The following is an 11609-nucleotide window of genomic DNA, read 5'->3' as shown; positions in this document are numbered from 1 at the left end:
TATGTATGTGTTTGTAAGCCCTGTGAAGTTGGCCGAATACCAAGTTTACACACCAATCAACTTATCACCTGAAAATCAAATGGACACCCGAACTCAGGTGTTCAGTTGAAATAACGTCATTTTCGTGTTCCTCTCACTAAATTCCACCAGAAAAAATAAAAAAAGTATGAGTGTTTCTTTGACACCAATTTCCTAATTTTTTTCACACAGTGTGTGTGAAATTTTATGCTCCATTTTCCCCCTTTACACAGAAAAATCTGCGCATGCGCAAATGTCATATCGAAAGTTGTTTATAATGGCGGAAGTGAAATATGTTGTGACCTACAAGTGACATGTTCCTTGGATATTTGATGTCACAGTGATGTTTAAAGGTAAGTTTTTGAATTCTATGATTTAGTTTCGAATGATGGCTTAAAGAAATCAATTAATGATACACGTGTATCGCTTCTAAAACTGTTTTTTAACAACAAATCACGAATGCATTTCCTTTTCTAAACTACGAGCTGGATAGATTCTATCTATTAACAAAATATTTACATTGTAAAACATTTATAATAGATAATTTTTGTACTAAAATCTACATCATTTATTCCCACTTGGTTAAAACAACGACTTATATTCTAATATTGATAATGCGTTTTCATTATATCGTGTTTGTTTACTTAGACGATGTTTAAAATTGTCTACATTTAGATATATAAGCATTGAAAAAAATGTGGATTATATAAGCCCAAGGCAAAAGATAACAAACAATATATAAATATAACACTAGATCTAGCTATAGACTCATTTGTTTATATTCATATGATGAACATCTTCCGTTTCCAATGGAAACTTTCTACGGTCTGAAAGTAAGGAGAAAAAAGTAAATTAGGAAGATAAATGCTAGGTATGTTTTAACAATGAATTACAGGATTATTCTCGTAAAACTATGCTTCAATACAATATAAAGTGTAAGTGTACGGTGGTTTTGCCTGGTCAGACGATACAGCAAAACCATTCTATTGAAGTAATGTAATAATTATTCTATTTTGCATTTGTGTTTTCTTTTATGAAAACCGCTTTACTATATGTCTAGTTCTTGAAGAAAATGAGAAATGTAGCTATTTTTTTAAACAATGGATTAAAATCGACAGAGTACTTTCGATATAGGTAACGGGTGCTTTCGTCCCTTGTGAATTTGCTACTAACTTTTTTTTTACAATGCAATGTGCTTGTTTATTGGTCAAAAGAAGTTTTGGTGAACGTGTTCAAAGATCAGACAGTTATAGAATATGAAAAATAATCAATGATATAAACATGAGACAGATACAAACAGGACAAGGAATGGATTCACTCACTCTGACTCTAAGTCTCGCTGATTATAAATCATATACATGCTGAGGATACATATAACACCAAATTTGTACATGTATTACCACGTCATACATAACAATTCATCAGATTTATCTTTGAATAATGTAGTTCATATATTAAATGGTATTTGGAGGGTGGGGGGTGGGGGGGGGGTTGTTGTTGTTGTTGTTAAAACAGAAATAATGATAAGAATTGAAATTTTAGCATTTCATTAATCATATTTTTTGAGAAGGCAGAAGCTGTATTGGTTAAATATAAAAACAAAATAAATTTAAAGAAGCTTTAGAACAAAGTTATAGTAAACATGGTCAAATTGATCTGTAACCCTTTTAGATGGTGTAGGTTTATTCATAGAGATATATATACTAACACATGTACATACATTGTACATGCCAGATTTACGATGTAATTTACTACATCTGGACATGCCATACTAAGTTTTACTTTCTTGTTGTTTGACTACAAGTTTACTTTGTAAATAAAACAAAATTTAAAACGGAACAAAAAATTAAAATAGATATACACATATACATTGTACATGTATATAAATTATAAACATCAAATGCAATGTTTTGTAACAATATTCAAAGTTTTATCTCAACTTTACTTCTCAACAACACTAAAATTTCAAAATATGAGAACAGAAGCTATTTGTCCTCCTCTAGTGCTTAATTTTATGGAATAAATATCATATTCGCTCTGAACAGAGACATGAATAACATAATAGTATGCCTCTGTGTACATGTACAATTCTTCCATGCACTCTTAGAAAAGATTAAAATGTAAAACAAAATTCTGAGCGTATATGAATAAATCACATCATGAAACTGATACCACCGCGATAATGTACAAGTAAGTATACATCAAAATAGTTAGGATAAAATGACCCGGGGCGAATCAGCCATTGGTCAAAACACCGTAAAACCTATATTTTCGAAGGAAGTCATGTGTTCGGAGATTATATATCAAATTAAGAGTCTGGGACAGTTGTTTTTTTTAGTGGTGAGTACATGATTCCTATTATAAGGTGGTCGTTCGTGTTTATAAATGTACAACACGCTGAGAAAATTGCCTACAGCTGTTATTGTTATGTTAATTGTTCGAATTTTCTCTACAAGCTGTCACTTTGTTGTGGAAAGGATTTAATTCTTATGTAATCTTGACCATGGTGACAAGATGCTACTTTTGTATGTTCAATATACATGTAATTCATGCTAGGCCCTATAATTCAATGTAAAGTCTTTAATTTATTCAGTTAATAGTTTGTTTATACATGTACATGCAGGTGTTCTTGAAAATCCAATCTGTGGAAAGATGCATCTTTTTTTATTATTAAAACAAGCACTGTCGCAGATACTGCTCAGTATGTTTCATCCTGATCCTATAAGTTATGATATATTTTACATGTACCTTTTAAGACATTTAGGAAATAATTTCATGCATCTTTACATATAATTGATAAATAAATAATACTTTTCACTACCTTTACAAAAATAACTTGTGAAATGTTTAAAAACTGTACTGACGTGCAACCAATTCTCGCCAGTACATTGTGATGTCATTTTTCGTATATGATTTTATATGTTGATATATGACATCACAATGTACTGGCGAGAAATGGTACTCGATGAGAACTGGTCGCACACCAGTATACATGTATTTGCCGATATCAGAGAAATAAATCTATACATGCAGTGTCACTGACATATACCAGTATGTCGTAGCATAACAATCTCTGCCCTCTTCCAGTTAAATAAAATCAGTCAGTACTAGTAGAATAGCACTCCAAATCAGTTATGTATTGGATTAGATAATTGTATAATCATTTTAGTATTAATGTATTAATCATCAGTATATATATTAATCTCACATCTTCGCAAGTCAAGGATTTATGATAAACCATTGCCTTGTGAAGAGGAGCAGAATGGATCTTAAATCCTCAACTTGCAAAGATGTCATCTCAAGGCATTTGTTTTTTTAATAATTAATCTTTGATTGGCACGGGACAATGACATAACATGAAACAGGTCACATTTGATTTGTCTAAGATGATATGGACAGACCTCAATTATGTGTAAGCATCAGATTAAGAAAAAGGTATAAAAAGCTATGACATTTGCTAATGAATATTTTCATAACAATAACTTTACAACTTATTTGAAATCATGCATCCGATGCAAATTATCAAAAGTTTTTAAAACTATTAATGCTTTTGAGTTTATGACATGGTGTTACTGTATGTGACATTATTATGCCTTATGTCAGTTTGTCGCTATATATTCAATACTTATTTATTTTCGCATAATATACAAAAGATTTATATAGCGTAAGCATATAGCCGAAATAGAGCACGGTATGGAACGCCATTGCTGCCTTATAGCATAAAACTTTAGGTGCATTCCATAGCACGGCAAATGTTTTCAATGATAAACTTCCAAGCACGACAGCGGGTTTCGAAATCACGACGCTACAATCATTCCAGTATGAAGCCCAATGCGTTACCGCTACGCTATATTAGCTGATAATGAATGGACGGTATCTATATATAAAAAACGTAGATATATACGACTGACATCAAGCAATTAAAATTATTAATCTTTTTAAAACACTTCATTATTGATGGTAATTTTAAAGTTAAAGTTTCTGATAAACTTTTGAACAAATTGATTGAACATATTTGTCAAAGAAATTCTACATGAGGATCACAAAAACATTTTTTTAAATGACACTTGATAATGAATGTACAAGAAAAAAATTCAATGAGATTTCGTCTGCTTAACATTTCGAGTTTTCTCGGTAAGGTCAAACGTCTCTCATTTCTTGAAAAGAACATATAAACCTTTGTTGACTTTTAATTTTACAACAACTTGTTGATTAAATAAACAATCAAATCAATTGATTAATTTGAAGAAAAAAACAACAAACGCTTGCTTTTCCGGTGATTATTTTTAGGGACTAGTCAACACTTAGACGTCACAGCTACTTATAGCAAAGCATGTCAGTATATTTAACAGTCTGCATAATAATAACAATAGTATTATGTTGTGCTTTGTGCATGTATTTGCCTAAATAGTAGTCAGGGTTTGATACATAGTGCAGGAGCTGGAAGCTACTTATTATATAAGTAGCATTATTTGATTTTAAAAGAGCCCACACAGTTTCAAATAAATCAATGAGTACTTAACCATTGCTCGACTTAATGCTCCAATTAATCGACTAAGTCAACCGAGTAAAATGGACATCCCTTATACATATAAATCATCTATTACCTTGAAGTTAATGTTTCAAATATGTTTGAAATAGGAATTACACAATAAAATCTGTTTTAATTTAATTAATTTTTTAAAAATGTAATGAAATGGTAAGGGAAAAAGTTTCAATGTTGACATGCATCCATTTATTTATTTGAACAGATTTATCAGTATTTGATACTTGCTCAAAGATGGATCTTACCCACATATTTGGACAAAGAATAGAGATTTTCATGGGATTTTTCTCAAGAGGTCTAATGCAGAATAAAAATTAGGAGTCTGGACAGAAGTGAATATGTCACTTTGTGTATCAATGGACTAAACCTATCTTGAGCTGGTAAGTCATTTTCCAGAAATAGATTAAAACAAAGTTTTGATTAGAGTACGGTATTAATATACATATATTATATATAAGTACCGGTAAAGCAATATGTAGTCTTACTCTCTCAGTTTGTATGTCTGTCCAGTGGTTCTTCTCTCTCTCTCTCTCTCTCTCTCTCTCTCTCTCTCTCTCTCTCTCTCTCTCTCTCTCTCTCTCTCTCTCTCTCTCTTTAGCTTCCAAGCAGAGAGGTTCAAATCATTTCAATTTGTATAGCAGGTTTATGTAAACACTTTGAAAGTAATTTTCAACCCATTACCTAACTTGAATTACTTAGCATGCAACATTTAAATTAGTTTTCATATTTTTTATCCCCCCCCCCCTCCAAAAAAAAAAACCAAACTTTAATAAAGTACTAGTTAATTTTTTATCAGATCAGCTAGCCTTATTTGAGTGCATATTAATTATAGCCCATAACCCAAGTTTTGTTTGCTATATGACATGTACTTTTGTAAATTTTGAAAGAACTCTAAAAGTCGAAGATTTGGTATTTATATAAAATTATAAAAAATCAAAACTAATCTTAACTGTAATTTTTTTTCAAATTCATTTAAAATGTGGTTATCTTTTGTACACGACCTGTCCCCAACATTTTTTTTCAAAATAAAACAATTTGAATTGGAAATGAGAGGAAAAAAATAGATTGATAATAAAGTAAGATAGGAAATATGCATAAATAGATAAAATAACTTTTCAGAGTAAAATAATAAACATGTCTTTTTGTTAAATTATTCTTAAAATTAATCACATTAATGCATTAAATTTAATTACAGTCAAACTTCCTATCTCAAACTAGATGGGACTGTTTAGATAGATCGAGATATCCGAGTATTTATGATATCGAGGGTGATATACTTCAAAAAGTGGTTGGGACCTAAAAATCACTTCGACACTTACTATTGTATTTGAAATCTCAGTGTTCGACATATCGAAGTATAACTGTATTAGCAAAATATACAAAGCTGGATTTTGATAAACACATGCATCTTTTTTATAATGTGATTAATTTATTGAATGGTTGATGATAAATTGATGATTTTGAGCAATCAAACTAAGCATTGCATGTATAATATAAGTATTTGACAAAAGAAAACAACCTGTTAAAATAAAAGATTGTTATCAGCTTAAATGCTCAACCAATCACAGAACAGCTCGGCTTAACATCAGTTGTATAATTATCAATGCTATGAAATACACATATTGTCCAAAATTTGAAATGCTGTTTCCTAACATAATTCCCAAGAGAGAGAAAGATAGAGAGAGAGAGAGAGAGAGAGAGAGAGAGAGAGAGAGAGAGAGAGAGAGAGAGAGAGACTGACATGTACAAAAACAGATAGGGGACTACAAATGCAGGTATGTAAAGGCTTCCCGATTTAAGGTAGCTCTCGGGTTTGCTGATGTCACAATAGAATTTAACATAAAGTGTTGACCATCAATCGGTCATAGCAAACCCATACTTTTTTTTTTTAAATGACAAATGATCCCTAAAAACATAAAAGGAAATATCTCAAAAAGCTTACATGTAGTTTATATAAACATTTATAATTATCACATGCTAACCATTTAAAATCAGGTGAAATACATTGTTACATTTTGTTTAATAAGGTGTGATTGTGCGTTGGAACTCTTCTATTTAAAATCATATTTAGACAAGAAAATAAATTGCCGTAAATCGTATGCATAAGCTTCGCTTCTTTAATTACAATTATAACTTCTGTATTTTCAACCACTGATCTAACTAGAGGTTCTATTAAAATTTATTTGGCTTTAGCTAATAAATGTATGCGATTACAAACTGATTATGACAAGAGTTGTATGGTAATTAATTTTGCATTTATTGACTCAGGGTATTTACATGTTCTAATGATGAGTAAATATGCTAGTCTTGTCAATCAACTCATTTTTATTTTTTGGTTCTCAGACGTAAGAAAATGATGACGTCGGGCTTACGTTATGATGATAATATAGGGTTTTGCAAAATCTTTTCAATATTTGAAGTTGTTTTGCGAAAAATTGGCCGCGAACACATATTGATTATTCTTTATGAATTGATTCAACATTATCTCTTCTGTTGTTGTGTTGAGTACAATTAAGTACGTCTAAATCGTTTAAAAGTTTGAATCGTAGTTCTGAAATGTGTTTTCCGTTTAAGATATGCAATTTACTATGTATATTTCATTGAAATGGCGTTGCCAATGATTTTATCATGGACACTGTGTTTGAAACATTATAACATTATAACCATGCACGCAGACAAATCTTATAAATTTTCAGGGAAGGCTTTCTCACAAGCAGTTCTCAGGGAAGGCTTTCTCACAAGCAGTAAACCTGCGAGCTACTTGTTTGTACCTCATACGATATGATGTCATAGTTAACTTTTAAACGTCACGATCTGCATTCCTTTCGATAGTTCTCATGGATTTAATGTATTAATAGTAATCAACTTAAAATAGAATCATACATTATTAAGTGAAATATATTGTGACAAAAATAAAACCACTGGTTTCCTTTACACAGACGCTGTTGTTAATACTGGTGATATTATCAATATTTATTATGCATGATTTTTATTGATTTCACATGTAGAAATGCACAAAAAGTGTATCATACAATTCACAGCAGTCTATTATAGCCTCTGCATTTTTATTCATTCACAACAAAATTTATGACAACCTTATGATAAATAATATTTCACAATATTTAACCAGAAAACAATTTTTTTAAATTTTGGAAATGTTTAAAGTTTCAAAGCCCCAGCGGGTTTGAACTCATGACTTATCGACAGGTTCGTAGTTAATGCTCTAACTAATTGCGCTATAATGCTGTTAGGTTACAATTTCGGGGGGGGGGGGGGGGGGGGGGGGGGAATCTTACTTAATTTATTGTTCATTTTGATCAGAAATATGCCAGATTAATGGAGGTGTGCCATACCACCATAAGGTGTTATTGGACATCTGTCAGTATCAAAAGCATGTAATTATAATACTTTAACCGGTTTAGAATTTTCAAATTTTACCATATATTTAACCAAAATATACTTGTATGTTTTAAAAAAGTTAACCATCTAACCGCCCACTACGCTACGCTGTTTGGTGGCAGTTTGGGAAAAAACTATATAAATAGTACATCACAACATGAAAGTGTCCCATACCACCTTAAGTCTTGATTACATCGAGTGTAGAGTAAATACTACATGTACAAGTGTACAGCTTTTTTATGAAAGAGGCTGCTATACCTCTAGCTATTCTAAAACTTGGCAGTTCTGTACTGATTTGTATGCAGCTTGGTATACACATAGTCGTATATTTACTTGTATATATATTACATGTAATAAAGCAAATATAAGTGTACTGTCTTTCATGTACATGTACCATTAAGAAAACTATTATATGCATGTAAATTAATGCTATGTTTGTGAAATACTGATTGTCAGTATTTTTAATTATAATATTGATTTTTTGTAATTTTTTTATGTTCTAGGTACCGGTTTTCTGAGCAACAATGTGGGAAGGCAGCAGTGGTCCACCGTCTCAGTTTTGCCACAGTCCAGGGTCAGCACCAAGCTACATGTATAGGACTCCTACCTAATTACTAAAAGTATCATTATGAAGAATTTTACAAGACTTCTTGATGACTGGAAAGACATATTAATTCTGATTGAATTTACACGTGGTTGATAATAGCTTTGTCAACACAATAGCTAAATATGAACCTAGTATACCATTTAAGCATTATTTAACAAATATAAGTCAGACAGTTTAAAATTTGATGATCCTATAAGTAAAGGAAAAATTACAGTCTTTAGATATATTCAATTCATCTCAGTTGTTTTTTATGCATATGCATGATTGTACATGTATAAATACATGTATATGACTTTTTAAATCAAGTATACATATATAGCTGATGTAGTGACATGGATATAATCAGAATTGATAATATGTGTATAGGTATTCTGTATTACTTTATCTAGGTTGGATCTTGAAAGCAGGTGTATGGTACACTGTATCATAAAGATGATTTTTTTCACTCTTTGTTTACAGTTACTGTCATGAAGGACATACGAAGAGATTTTTTTCTTTGATTCCTTTTACTTATATATATAGTAGTCTCCTGGGGCCATAATACAATCACCTAGTAACAATATTGTTTGAATTATATACCATAGATGGGTTTCTGTGTGCACTGATTTACTTGTACTCATCCATGTTCATGTACAAATACAATTGCATTTTGTATATGTTTGTGCATTTGCTGATAATTTCAAGCACCATAAAATCTGTTGTATTAATTCATTTTGTAAACTGCAGCATATTTTGACAGATGGGGTATGGTTACATAATTATATACTAGAAAAATGTATACGGTATATCCCATTTCATTTTCTTGAGCGGAAGGGGGGGGGGGGGGGGGGGTCAGTGCCTATGCACATGAGTATTCTACGTTAATAAGTTTGCATTTTACACTTACCCTACAGACTGCCCCTCCTCTGTAATTGTTTTTGTTCATGATCGAATATTAATTCATATACATGTACCAATTGATCCAATAAATGTAAATGATACTTATTAAGGTCTTCCGTTGGAAACGGGAGACCTTATTGTTTTTGCTTTGTTTCTTTTCCTCTATTATTATTATTATTAATTTTTTTTTCTGTCACGTTTTCTCAAAAACGCTTCAGTCGATTTTCATGAAACTTTCAAATCTTATTTATGACAAAATTTGTAAGAAAATTACACGAGATTTTTTTGGTCGTCACTTCCGGTACCGAGATATTAAACATTTTATGTTTTTGCTTGTTCACGATTTTTCTAAAAAAGTATTAAAGATAGGACTTTCAAATTTTCAGAGAAGGTAGAGAGTGAACGGCCGCAGTGCCCTTCGCATATCCGAACGTCCGTTGTCACTTCCGGTTGTCAGCGGAAGGAAATGAAAAACCTTAATTTTTTAATTTTTTGGATTTGAATTTTTTTAAGTTTTTTATTCGATAGAGACGCTCTCAAAACTTCTTAATAAGAAATTCGTTTTAAAATCGATCCACGCATTCTAGAGATTTTGGACTCCAAAGTTTTGAAGCGAGGGTCCGCGTAGCTCAGTCGTTAGAGTGGTGGACTTGTGCCCAGGCGACCCGGGTTCAGTCCCTGAGTGCCGAATCTTTTTTCTCTCTTATTTGTGTTTTGATTAATGGTTTTATCTTTAAAATGATGGATTTGAATGTTTTCCGTTTTATTTTTGTCATAAATAAAAAAAATAGCAGCTTTTTCAGTACAAATATAGAACTCTTTTCTGGCAGCAGCTCTCTAAATTCCGACGCTCGTCGCATCGCCGACATCAAAGACATGCCGCCGAAGTGCCCCTGCAGTTCGACCGCATTAGAGTTCGCTGGGTCGCTTTGCCGGCATCAAAGAAATGCCGCCATCTCAATGGCTGTATGCACACAACATCTAGCAATGCACCCACGTTATTCTACTCGGCTTAAAAAGGAGGACTGCTAAGTATTTAATCCCATATATAGATACACACATGCATGTATACATGCGTTTATTGACATAGGTTGCTTATATATTGATTTCCTGAACATTATAAAACAAATGTTTTAGCTTTTGAATAAGAACTAGTACGGGTAACATGCAGTAAATTGGATAGAAGCTAAATGTACATTGGCGTCCAAAAATTATACATATTTTATATCAAGTTACGGGATAATGTCTATGGATTCAAATAATTTGAAATTCATTGTTAAATAATTGTCTTCTTACTGATTGGAAGTCAACGCTAAAAAGTCATTTTTATTAAAAATGGTGTACTTTTTCCTTTTTTGTGCATGTCTATATACTGATACAAATCTGTTGCTTTTCGGGATTAAGAAAAGCCTCCGAAGTTTATACACGTCACTATACAAACGAACGGGTGACTGCGACAAGGTTTAAAAACTGACCACCCGTTTATGAGTGTTTGAGCCTAAGAATAAATAGATGTAAAAAAAATCAATAGTTACATCTTTCAAACAACGCTTATATATTGTTCTAACATATGTATTTTATTTAGAAATTGTGTAATATGTGATATTTAGAATTTAATATTCTACGTTTAATAAAGCAGTCAACGACCGACCCCCCCCCCCCCTCCCAATTCATAAAATCATTTAGTTTTTCTGGCCCGATTTTACTTGATCTTTGATCTTGGGCCTTTAATTTTAACTAATTACCATTCTAGATAACTGTACTAATTACCAGACCAATTCGTTAATTAATAACAGAGTTATGAAGTTTTTGGCATTTGAGTTTCAATTGTCGTGTTTGACATGTACTATAAAAAAAATTCTAACTTCCAAGCCCTTCACTCAATCTAATGAAAAATTGTGAAAATGAACCTCGGACCCCATTCTTATTGTCTGTGAAATATGCAGCGGATTGAACAATTAAGACAAAATTCCTGAAATTAAACGGTGCTTATTGCCTATACCTGGAAATTAAATTTACACAGTACACGCACCGACCCCCCCCCCCCCCCCGCCCCTTCCTATTCACAAAATCATTTAGTTTCCGGGCCTGATTTTACTGGATCTGTCATCTTGAACCTTTATTTTCAACCTAGTTCAAGTCTAGATTACTGTACTAATG

The 11609-nt window shown here is 31.9% G+C and overlaps 1 long non-coding RNA gene across 2 annotated transcripts; it reads left to right on the top strand.

Annotated features, from left to right (window-relative positions):
* Positions 1-33: 33 nt before the first annotated feature.
* Positions 34-9395, top strand: LOC128170164 (uncharacterized). 2 transcript variants are annotated; one of them, XR_008241696.1, is made up of 3 exons: positions 34-371; positions 4770-4944; positions 8467-9395. It is a non-coding gene; the product is annotated as an uncharacterized LOC128170164 (long non-coding RNA). The 2 variants fall into 2 exon arrangements; XR_008241695.1 differs by lacking the exon at positions 34-371 and adding an exon at positions 1688-2358.
* Positions 9396-11609: the final 2214 nt, after the last annotated feature.

This window comes from Crassostrea angulata, unplaced genomic scaffold, assembly GCF_025612915.1.
Source record: "Crassostrea angulata isolate pt1a10 unplaced genomic scaffold, ASM2561291v2 HiC_scaffold_359, whole genome shotgun sequence".
Lineage (NCBI taxonomy): Eukaryota > Metazoa > Mollusca > Bivalvia > Ostreida > Ostreidae > Magallana > Magallana angulata.
This window is presented reverse-complemented; position numbering and strand designations above follow the sequence as displayed.